Source organism: Chiloscyllium plagiosum, unplaced genomic scaffold (assembly GCF_037043375.1).
Source record: "Chiloscyllium plagiosum isolate Xiang-an unplaced genomic scaffold, Cpla_swu_hap1 HiC_scaffold_5, whole genome shotgun sequence".
Lineage (NCBI taxonomy): Eukaryota > Metazoa > Chordata > Chondrichthyes > Orectolobiformes > Hemiscylliidae > Chiloscyllium > Chiloscyllium plagiosum.
This window is the reverse complement of record NW_028270143.1, coordinates 91,294,467-91,306,116: the sequence shown is the minus strand read 5'-3', so window position 1 is coordinate 91,306,116 and position 11,650 is coordinate 91,294,467.

The following is an 11,650-nucleotide window of genomic DNA, read 5'->3' as shown; positions in this document are numbered from 1 at the left end:
CGAGGACATGGAGGTCCTGGACCTCCTTCACCGCCGCTCCCTCACCCCCAAACGCCTGGAGGAAGAACGCCTCATCTTCCGCCTTGGAACACTTCAACCCCAGGGCATCAATGTGGACTTTAACAGCTTCCTCATTTCCCCTTCCCCCACCTCATCCTAGTTTCAAACTTCCAGCTCCGCACTGTCCCCTTGACCTGTCTGGACTTGTCCTACCTGCCTAGCTCCTTTTCCACCTATCCACTCCACCCTCTCCTCCCTGACCTATCACCTTCATCTCCTCCCCCACTCACCTATTGTACTCTATGCTACTTTCTCCCCACCCCCACCCTCCTCTAGTTTATCTCTCCACGCTTCAGGCTCTCTGCCTTTATTCCTGATGAAGGGCTTTTGCCCGAAACATCGATTTTGCTGCTCGTCGGATGCTGCCTGAACTGCTGTGCTCTTCCAGCACCACTGATTCAGAATCTGGTTTCCAGCATCTGCAGTCATTGTTTTTACCTCTGTATATATTCATAGCCTGACATAAACCAGATCACTCCATTTGATCACATGTTTCAAATAACAAAATTAGGTGCCCCTTCAATAAAACTCGACTTAAAATAGAGCTATTATTTCCTTCCATTTATTACAGGTATTGTAAAGCTGTCAGACACCATACCAAAGCAATTACTAAATCACATCCGAAATTTACTTTTAATCACAAAATTTAAAATAAAGTTTTCAAAAATGGACACACATATACAATCATATAAAACATAGAAAATGAACTCCTCTTAATTACATCTGGTTGTGTAAGCTTTTCACAGTAAAGTTATGAAAAGTTATTTTCTGCAGAATGAATACTCTGTACTGTTTAACCTTGGGACTATGTACAGACACTTGTATTTAGTGTTTAGTGTTCATCCTAAAGGGACTGGTTCTTAAGTGGGAGCAGACATTAAGGGACCCTTCACTCACTTGATACTGTCCATGAGAATTTAAATGAACAGTTCAAATTTGACTACTTAGCAGAACAGTGAAAGATGATAAAGGCTTCCTCCCACTGGTGGCAATACTGACCGCAATCAAGAACAATCATGGTTAATCATTTTCCTGAGAGTTATAATACTCTGACAGTATAATTATGAAGTTACTTCGCTAACCCTTGGGGTAAAGTTTATCAACTATATCCAGAAAACTTCAGTAACAATATTATTTCATGTATAACCTTCACCTTTTGTATAAGTTGACAATTTTTTTTCTGCTTTGGCCAGCCTATTTCTTGATGTATTATTGTATCTTGCAATCATTTATTGAAGATTATTGCTCACTGATATCAGTTGGCAAGAAACTGAACCATGTTTCATGCTTAAGAGTTTTCAGTATAAGACTTTCAAAATTACAGTAGACTGAGCTCTGGTATTCTCATCTGCATCCATCATGAATATATTAATTGTCTTAGTACTAGTAGCTTATCTAGTAAGTAACTCAGTTAAGCAGAAGATTGAAACTGAACTGGAGTTGTATTAACAAGTAGGGATAAAATATTATTTAAGCTAAATTCCTGCATTAGTAACTGGTAAGTATTGCCTTAGAATCACAGAATCCCTGCAGTGTGGAAGCAGGCCATTTGGCCTATTGAGTCCATACCAACCTTCCGAAGAACATCCCATCCAGAACCACCTATCTATCTTGTCCCTGCATTCCCCATGGCCAATTCACCCAGCCTGGACATCCCTGGACAATATGGGCAATTTAGTATAACAAAGCCATCTAACCTGCACATCTTTGGACCATGGGAGGAAACCAGAGCATCCACAGGAAATCCACGCAGGCCCAGGGAGACCAGGCAACCTCCACACAGTCACCCATGGTTGGAGTGGAACCCAGGTCCCTGGCACTGTGAGGCTGCAGTGCTAACCACTGAGCTACCATGCTGCCTCATGCTTATGACAAGCATTTTTCTGAAGTGTGTATTCACACACCTATTTCCTCTTTGGATAATAGTGAGGAAGTGTTGGATTATCAGCCTGTTGAACATGCCGAACAAGTTCAGGGGACCTAACAACATTGCCTACATCTGGCTAAGAAATAAGGAAGCTACTACTTCACCACAAGACCTCCTAGCAAACAGCTGACTTAGAAGTACCATAAGCATATTAGTACTTTTAGAGGTACACTCAGTTTTTAGTATTATCTAGCTGCCTTCAACAAGTATCAAAGAAAGATGTATTCCGTGCAATCTAAACTTATAGAAATTGGAAATGGCCATACCGATAAGTTCTCTCAAGCTCATTTGGAAATCATTTTATGTATTTTTATATGTTAAGAGGATTATGACTGTGATTTAATGGAGATTTTAGAAGATTGTTGAAAGAAATTGTTTATAGAGAGGGGATTTTTTTTCCATTGCTTGGAAAATGTAGGACAGGGGAACATAACCAAAAATCAGAGCCAGGCTATTCATGAGAGAAATTATAAAAGAGGGTGGAAGAAAAAGCTGTAGGTGCTAGCTCAATCAATAGTGTTAAACTTTCAATCGATAGACTTTGTTAACTAAGGATAATATGGGATATGGAGACAATGTGGGTGGGGTAGTGGGCGAAGCTAGAATACAGATCCACCCAGATTTCATTGAATGACAGAATACATTCAATGGATTGAATAGCCTTCTCCTGTTCTAATATTCTGCATGGAAAAAATGCTGTTTCTTGCACCTAGCATAGTTAGAGTGTCTAGGGAATTTGTTTTCTTAGTACTAAGAATAATACATGTGTTCCACATTAACGTTACACCCATAAATTCACTAATCATAGTGAAAGCAGACACCATTGTGCTAGGGTGCGCTGGGACAAGCCTATCTCTCTAGTGTGTACCACTGCAATCCAGTACTGAGTAATGACATGTGCTTCACTATTATGATGACATACCCAGTGATTACTGAAAATTTATTACACTCATAAAATATAAAATTACTAATCCTCAGTTTGTTGCACATATAAGATTCAACTGGAACCCTCCAACTCAAGCAAACAATCCAACAGTTGAGCTGTTGTCTGTTGCCAAAAGAATCTAAATTCTTCCCGAAATGAAATATTTCAGTAAAATATTCAAAAATTGATCATTAATATTTTCCTGGAAGCAATTTATTTATTCAAGTGTTGGGAACAAGTGTTGAATGTTACTCAACAGTTTACCATAATGTTGGGGACTAATATCCAATTGTTTTGAATTTTGCTCTACATTTGTACTATCACTTAATTATGTTCATTGATTTTGCTCAAATTATTTTGAAGACTGGAAACGTGTAACACAACACTTGAAAAAAATATTTTAAAATTCTTTGGCACTAACAGGAATGACCAAATAATAGAACAGACTGGATAATTTTGGCAGAAGTGTAAGAATAATTTAAGCAGAAGTATAGTTTGACATACAGTATAGATCTCTGTCATTGATAGTGAAGAGAATGCTTTACACTGTAAGGAACATTAACCAACTGTGTGATGTTTTAATTTTATCATTTAGATATACTGTTTGCCCATACTGCTTAAGATTTGGGCTCTAATATTATGAATCGGGAGATTGGGCGTAGTTATGTTTATATAGTATGTGCTCATCTCAAATTACACTGCTATTTTAGCAGAGCTATTATCGTTCTCAAATAATTAAGTTAATGCTTCCACTAAAATGAAGAGAAATTACAGATGAATTTGTTAAGTGCATTTCTAATAGCTTCCCATAGACTAATTTCAGGCCTACGTTTAGGTTGGGGTCAAAGAAATAGAACACACCCTACAGCCATCGATAATAACCTAAAATTGAGTAGCTACTTCGGAACAATTTTGCAATTTATTATGAAAAACGGACTAAATGCAGATTGTTTTAGTAGAGTGAGCCCTAATCCTACTGAATACCCCAATGCTATTTTGCTTCTCATTTTTCATAACTACTTAGATCAAAGATTTGTTGGTGATGGCCATGCAAGCTGCTATCCTGAGAGTTGGCTTGAGACTGCGAGTGAACACAGTCTTTCCATTACCATCAGCTCAAATTTCAACTCAAGAAATGAAAGTTTCTCATTTTGCTGTTTACTGTAAGGACTCCATTTGAATTGGAATTTGATAACAGAAATGTTCATAATCTGACTCTACATTTTCAATTTGAATTAGAGTGATATTAGGATTGCTGTCATCTTTACAGCTGCTGGAAACTACTTGGAATTGTTTGAAATTGAGGCCTTTTGCTAATACCTTCTTGGGTACACTGCTGTCAGCAATTTCCTTCAGTGGTCTAATCATCTACTCCCTATGGACACTACCTCTCTGCTCTATATCTTACCTAGTATAGTAGCAAAATGCAATAGCATAACAATGGAACTCCTTCATGACCAGGCTTGAATCTCTAGGTTTGTAATAGAATGAGTTCACTGCAAATGAACTTGGCAATGCTGCATTTTGTTGCATTTATAAAGTGTGTTATTCTCCAGAAGGCAGCCATGCAGACCATTAATTTGGTTGATACATATCTGCCTAATTAGAGTTCAAACACTAAGGAATAAAAGCGCACAAGTCTGCTTCAGTAGAATATTTAATTTACTTTCACTGTACAACAAAGGGCCACAAATATATGGAACAAATGACGTTGAAATAAAATACTTAAACAGGTTTCTGGAAGGAAACCTCTGAGGCAGGTTCTTGTCAACAAACAAGATTCAGTTATTAAAAATACATTTTGAGCTATCTATAATTGTAAGTATGCATTCTCCTCCGAGGTACCTTCTGATGTTTATCCTTCAGGATGGAGAATTCTCCACTTTGTCATTGTAACTCTCACAATGTTCCCCAAAATTACTTAATGGTTTTTGACACTGTTTTTTTATTGAGTAAGCACCAGTTGGGGTTGCTTTGCTGTTGAATACAGGAACATAATGCTGTATTTGACCAAAACTCAACTAAGTGTCAATTTGGGCGAGTTTCATGGAGGGTTTCTTTATAAGAGTTCCAGTAAGTTATCGTACACAAGTCTCTGGTGAATCATACCTTCACGCTGCTGCTATCATGCTATCATTCACCAGCAGCAGATACACACACCTCTGTTGTGAGCTGTCAGGATTCCTGACACCAACAGCATTTTTAAACTCTAGCTGTGAAACGACTCAGCCATCAAGAGCCCTTCACAATACATGTTGTAGCAAGAGATTGAGAAAGAAAAGCTTCTGAGGGCACACAGTGGCACGGATGACCCTTCAGTGCAAATAGAATATCACATTCGTAAATATATTGTCACTTTACATCTTCACTTGTCTAATCAACTGTCATAGTAACTTCAAGTTTCATGGACAACACATTCTTAGCACTCTATCATGTTTTAACCATTTCTGTAATGCTCAACATGACAAAATATCTCATCATTGCTTAGGATTAACCATGACCTGCACCCCAGCATCTCCACTGACCAAATTGGAAGGATAGTTCTAACAATAAATGACCAGACTCCTGACTGAAAGCTGTACAGCTTCTGACACACACACACACTCCCTATTCTACACTTGTTCCTCCTCCCTGTTAACTAAACAAACAAACATAATTTTTCACCCCCTTAATTTCCAAAGCAGAGTTCTATTAAAAACAAACTTAACTTCATTTCTCTTGCCACAGATGTTGCCTGACCTGCAGAGATTTTCTTACACTTTCTAGTTTTACTTTGGAACTCCAGCATCACAGGATTTGGCTTTTATTACTTAGATGTCAGGTTAACCAGATTATTTGAAGAATTGTGCGTGATTGGGTTTATGGTCCCATTTGGTGGATTAAATTCAGGGACTGTCAGGCTTCATATTGCTATTCACTTGGAAATGTCATTGCATTGAATCTACAGAAGGCTAGACAACATATACAGCTAGTTCAATGAAGACTAATAAAAAAAATTACTGTTTTTAGCTTGGGCCAGAAGCTGTATTTGTCCTCAAATAGTACTTGACCTGGAATTACTCTGGGTATTGACATATCCAACTTTTATAATCACAAAAAGACATGAATAAAACTTGGGCTGACTGATGTATCACTGGGGAGAAAACTAGACAGAAAGAAATTAAGCTTAAGAATAATGAGGATGGTGGTGGAGGGTTGTTTTTCAGACTGGAGGCCTGTGACCAGTGGAATGCCACAAGGATCGGTGCTGGGTCCACTACTTTTCATCATTTATATAAATGATTTGGATGTGAGCATAAGAGGTATAGTTAATCAGTTTGCAGATGACACCAAAATTGGAGGTGTAGTGGACAGCGAAGAAGGTTACCTCAGATTACAACAGGATCTTATCAGATTTAATTTAGATAAATGTCAGGTGCTGCATTTTGGGAAAGCAAATCTTAGCAGGACTTATACACTTAATGATGCAGGAAAATCAATGTTTCGGGCAGGAGCCCTTATCAGAAATGATATAATGAAGGGCTCCTGCCGAAACGTCAATTTTCCTGGTCCTCGGATGCTGCCTGACCTGCTGTACTTTTCCAGCACCACTCTAATCTTGACTGATCTCCAGCATCTGCAGTCCTCACTTTCGCCTTATATATTTAATGGTAAGGTCCTAGGAAGTGTTGCTGAACAAAGAGACCTGGGAGTGCAGGTTCATAGCTCCTTGAAAGTGGATTCGCAGGTAGGTAGGATAGTGAAGAAGGCATTTGGTATGCTTTCCTTTATTGATCAGAGTATTGAGTACAGGAGTTGGGAGGTCATGTTGCGGCTGTACAGGACATTGGTTAAGCCACTGTTGGAATACTGCTTGCAATTCTGGTCTCTTTCCTATCGGAAAGATGTTGTGAAACTTGAAAGTGTTCAGAAAAGATTTACAAGGATGTTGCTAGGGTTGGAGCATTTGAGCTATGGGGAAAGGCTGAACAGGCTGGGGCTGTTTTCCCTGGAGCGTCGGAGACTGAGGGGTGACGTTATAGAGGTTTACAAAATCATGAGGGGCATGGATAGGATAAATAGACAAAGTCTTTTCTCTCGGGTGGGGGAGTCCAGAATTAGAGGGCATAGGCTTAGGGTGAGTGGGGAAAGATATAAAAGAGACCTAAGGGGCAACATTTTCATGCAATGGCTGGTATGTGTATGGAATGAGCTGCCAGAGGAAGTGGTGGAGGCTAGTACAATTGCAACATTTAGAAGGCATTTGGATGGGTATATGAATAGGAAGGTTTGGAAGAATATAGGCCAGGTGCTGGCAGGTGGGACTAGATTGGGTTGGGATATCTGGTTGGCATGGACAGGTTGGACCGAAGGATGACTCTATGACTCTAATAACATTTATAATCCAGCAACAAATCTGATGTCAACAATCTTACTGAACTTTGCAATAAATAGTTCCATGTTTTACTTTTTATAAAATTTTAGAGCTTAACTCTTTTTATCAAACTGTTTTCTAAATTAAAATTTCCAGTCCACAGTTCCATGGGTGTATTAGAATTTTGCTTCTTGCTAGGTTTTGTGCACCAAAGGGGAATCTTAATGGATGAAAAAATGATGAAAATGTCAGCAATGAAGTAGCACTGGTAAGAGGGGAACTGGGTGGTGCAGTTAGTTACAAAACTGAACTCTTACATGGCATCGTGGCAGAAGAGTCCCAGTAAGGGGCTAGTTTTAAAAGAACTGCAGTATTGATCAGGGCAGCAGGAATAACTGACAGATATGACAGTATTTTACTTTTGACATTTGAAAAGACAGAGCAGACGATCTGACTTTGAGTTACATGGCAACTATTGATATACATTTACAGGGAACATGGGACCCAGGATAACTTTGTGTGATGGTGGCCATTTTAAAAGTGAAAACAATGTTTAGATACAGGGTTGAATTCTGTGCATGATCTTAATTTTCCATCAACTTCAAGAACAAACGTAATCCACTCAAATCTACCAAATATAGGAAAATAAACAATTGCATTAGGTACCACTAAAATGGCAATAGAATTGAGATGAAAGAATAAGTCAAGAACCATCACCCCCACCCCACTCTCTTCAAACAAGACAGGGAGTTAGAGATATGATATAGTTTATTTGAAATGGGGATTCATTCCTCATGTTTGGATTTAGCAGGATAAATATTGTCTTTGATCAAGACATCAAAGACTGACCTGAGATCTAATAAGCCATCTTATTTACTAACAGATACTATAAGTCAAGACTTAATGAATTCAAGCTTGAATTTTAGCCTTACTGGAATGTGTTCATGCAAACCTCAATACCACTTGCAATGCCCAACATAGTCATATCCATTTATAAAGAAACTTAATGAAAGGAAATCCATAAAGAATCCTAATTATTACTTCTTATTTAGGTACAGGTATACAATGTAATATTTGAGAGCCTGTTCATAAATAAAGGTTTTTCTCTCAACCAGACTTATTCGTTGTGGCAATATTTAGTTACACTGCATAATCTCCTGTAGTTTTCTTTTCCATATTGATAATAGTTAAAAACTTTAAGCTTTAAGGTCTGGTGTGTAAATAAACATTAGCTGCAACCTTTGATTTCTACAACAGCAAAATATACGAGAAAATCCTTTAAAGAAAATATATGCTTGTTTTTTTTAAACAGATGGAACAAATGTCTCAGCAAAAATCTGTGAATACCTCATGTCAAGATCAAGATCCTCATGGATTATAGTTTATTAGACACTGTGCCAAGTTTATAAACTAGGGTAATAAATCTTACTTTATGTTAGAGTAAATGTGTGTTCAGTACCCACAAGCCAGGACACAACATACGTAATTGTCAGCCTCAGTCCATTACTATGTGTGAGATTTATGAACAAAATATTTGAGAGAGCTGTTGACCTCATCCAAACATACAGGGCACTTCTGTTAGACAGCACAACTTATTTTTATACACAAACTTTAACAACACAAATGTACAACTCTGACATTCAGTGAGAGTTCAAATAAAAATCATGGGCACATTCCAATGATTATATTGCATAATTGTGTAAAAGTATGTGACACTTCAACTTACATAAAGGCACAGTCATACTTTGAGTACCTGCTTGAAACCAGGGCCAGTCTAAAATTGACAAGCAAACTTAAGTTATACCAGTGGTGCCACCTTATGCTATGACTAGGTACAATAATGCAGATATGTGAAAATCTATTTAACTGCAGCTATATATCGGTTAACCATAATGTGAATAAATAGGCAAAATGGCAGTTAGATACAATATTAAAGGAATAAAATTTAAAAAGGTTGTTTTCATGTTTAACCATTGGAAAGTGACTACTTCAGTTTGTCTTGGATAACTTCAACATCAAAATAACACTGAGCAGTTTGCATCAATCTAAAACTAAAACCATTGAAAAAAATAATTCCATACACCTAGTCCTTAACACCAAGAACTCACTGAAGCATCTAATTGCAACTAATCATTTGATGAATGGATTTATAGCATTCATCGTTTTTATAAAGTGTAGTCTCAGTAATTCTGTGCAATGAAAATTATAAAACAGCATAGCCAATGGATTAAGAACCATTCTACCAAATATAACTATGGGCTAGGAACTATATTGGTAAAGGCTAAAACCTTAATTAACTAATTACTAGATGGTGAACTACAGTCACGCGGGACAAACTATTCAAGAAGCATGTTTATCACATTTTACTGAACACAGAATATAAACTAGCATTTAATCACTCTACAACAAGAGTAAACAGTAATCTTTTTCTGGGTAACATTATGTGATTTTGCCACCAACTTTTTCCATAGAAAACAGCAGGGTGTGAAACAGATTCCAGTGGAATACTCTGCTTATTTTGGCTCATTGCAACACATTTCAATGGTTCTCTAGTGAAAGTTTCTGGTATGCAATCTGAAGGAGCATGTTTTATTTCCATAATTTAAGCTAAAAGCTTAAAATAAATATCATTAATGGCATTTTTCATTCTTAAAAATCATCTTGAAACATTAATAGCAAAACCCAATTAAAATTCAATTTCATATACTGCAATTCAATATTGTTATAAATAATTTAAGATACACTGCAATTATCTTCTGTTCTCAGCATCAGGAGTTTCAATTAAGTTGCTATAGTCATCAATCTATCAAGGTTTGTTCTTTCAACCTGGAATTTACATGAGGAATAACTCAAATGTTCATGGTAGTTCAGCAAGCATTAAGTTGCCTCCGCTTGACTGAAAGACCATGATTTGAATCCCAAAGTGATAATTTAAATCCAAATCCATAGATTTGGTGAGTTTGTTCATTCTCAGTTGGCCGACTTGGTACAGTATTCAAAACATTCCATTTTACCCAGTGGGTGTTAGAAAATTTGCATTGTTTAACTTGACCTAAATGAACCAAGTTCAATGATGCGGAACTTGACAGCTAATCTTATAGTTGTCACTCATTGCTCAAATAAATGCTTAGGTAACACTAATCACATGAATAGCTAAGGGGAAAAAAACAACAGTCAATCGCTCCTCCTATAATACTTCTGATTCAGAATTAAATGTACAAGTAACACCAGGGCCACAGCTGCAAATTCAATCAAATATCTAAAGTACACGTAGTCCCGGCAATGTGCTTGAATGGGAATGAGCAAGGAATCAAGTATGGTATTTGAGTTACAGCTTGAGGTCAGATGAGAAGAAAGCGACTCTCAAAACTGCAGACTGTCAGTTGTTTACACCAGATCAAATAGTGACTCATATTTTTCATTGTCAATTTGTTATTAGATGTATTGCATATATTCTTCTGCTTTTATCGTCATGTCTTGTCCATATAATAGTCTTGTTTCAACATCAAAACATTGATCAACAGTCCTGAAGGCAGACTTGGAGATATTCATAGAACAAACTTATTGCCTTTCTTGAAGGTGATTGTGTTCTGACTAAGCAGCCTGGAAATGGAGCAAAACAATAAATAGCTAAGGAACTGAAAACTATTTTCAGTGATGTGTAAGAACATGCACTTCTTTTGAGAATACTGGATCCATGGGAACTGTTTCATGCTTCTATTTAATGGCAGCAACAGTGGAGACAGACTTTAAAACAGGTGGAAATACTGAAATAAGCTAAAACTTCTTGCTTCTTCCTTTTGAACACAGCACCATTTTCCATTCATATAGAAGTGAAATTTGAAATAAGATTGCTTTTGGAAAAGCTGTTTCTGCTTCAAAATTGTTATTACTTTGTTACCTTTCAGAAGAAAAGGTGTTGACAGTTACCTGCTGCAGAAAATCCATTCAACCAGCTAGGAATTAGTTCATCTAATAAGCAGTAGCTAATTCTGCAGTGAATCACCAAAAACTGTTAGTCTGAATATCCATTCAATATAGATATTTCTGCAATCATCCCAAAATGGCTATTGAACGGAAATGGATTTCCAAAAGCATTGGAATCCACCAAATATAGTGCCCTCAAAGTCATTTCAATCAGGCTGTTTTCAACAGTTCACTGCTCATTTATTTAGTTCTAAACATGGATAAGCTGCAGAGCTGGGCTGAGAGGTAGCAAATGGAGTTTAATGCAGACAAGTATGAGGTGATTCACTTTGGTCGGAGTAACCGGAATGCAAAGTACTGGGCTAATGGTAAGATACTTGGTAGAGTAGATGAGCAGAGAGATCTTGGTGTCCATGTACACAGATCCTTGAAAGTTGCCACCCAGGTTGACAGGGTT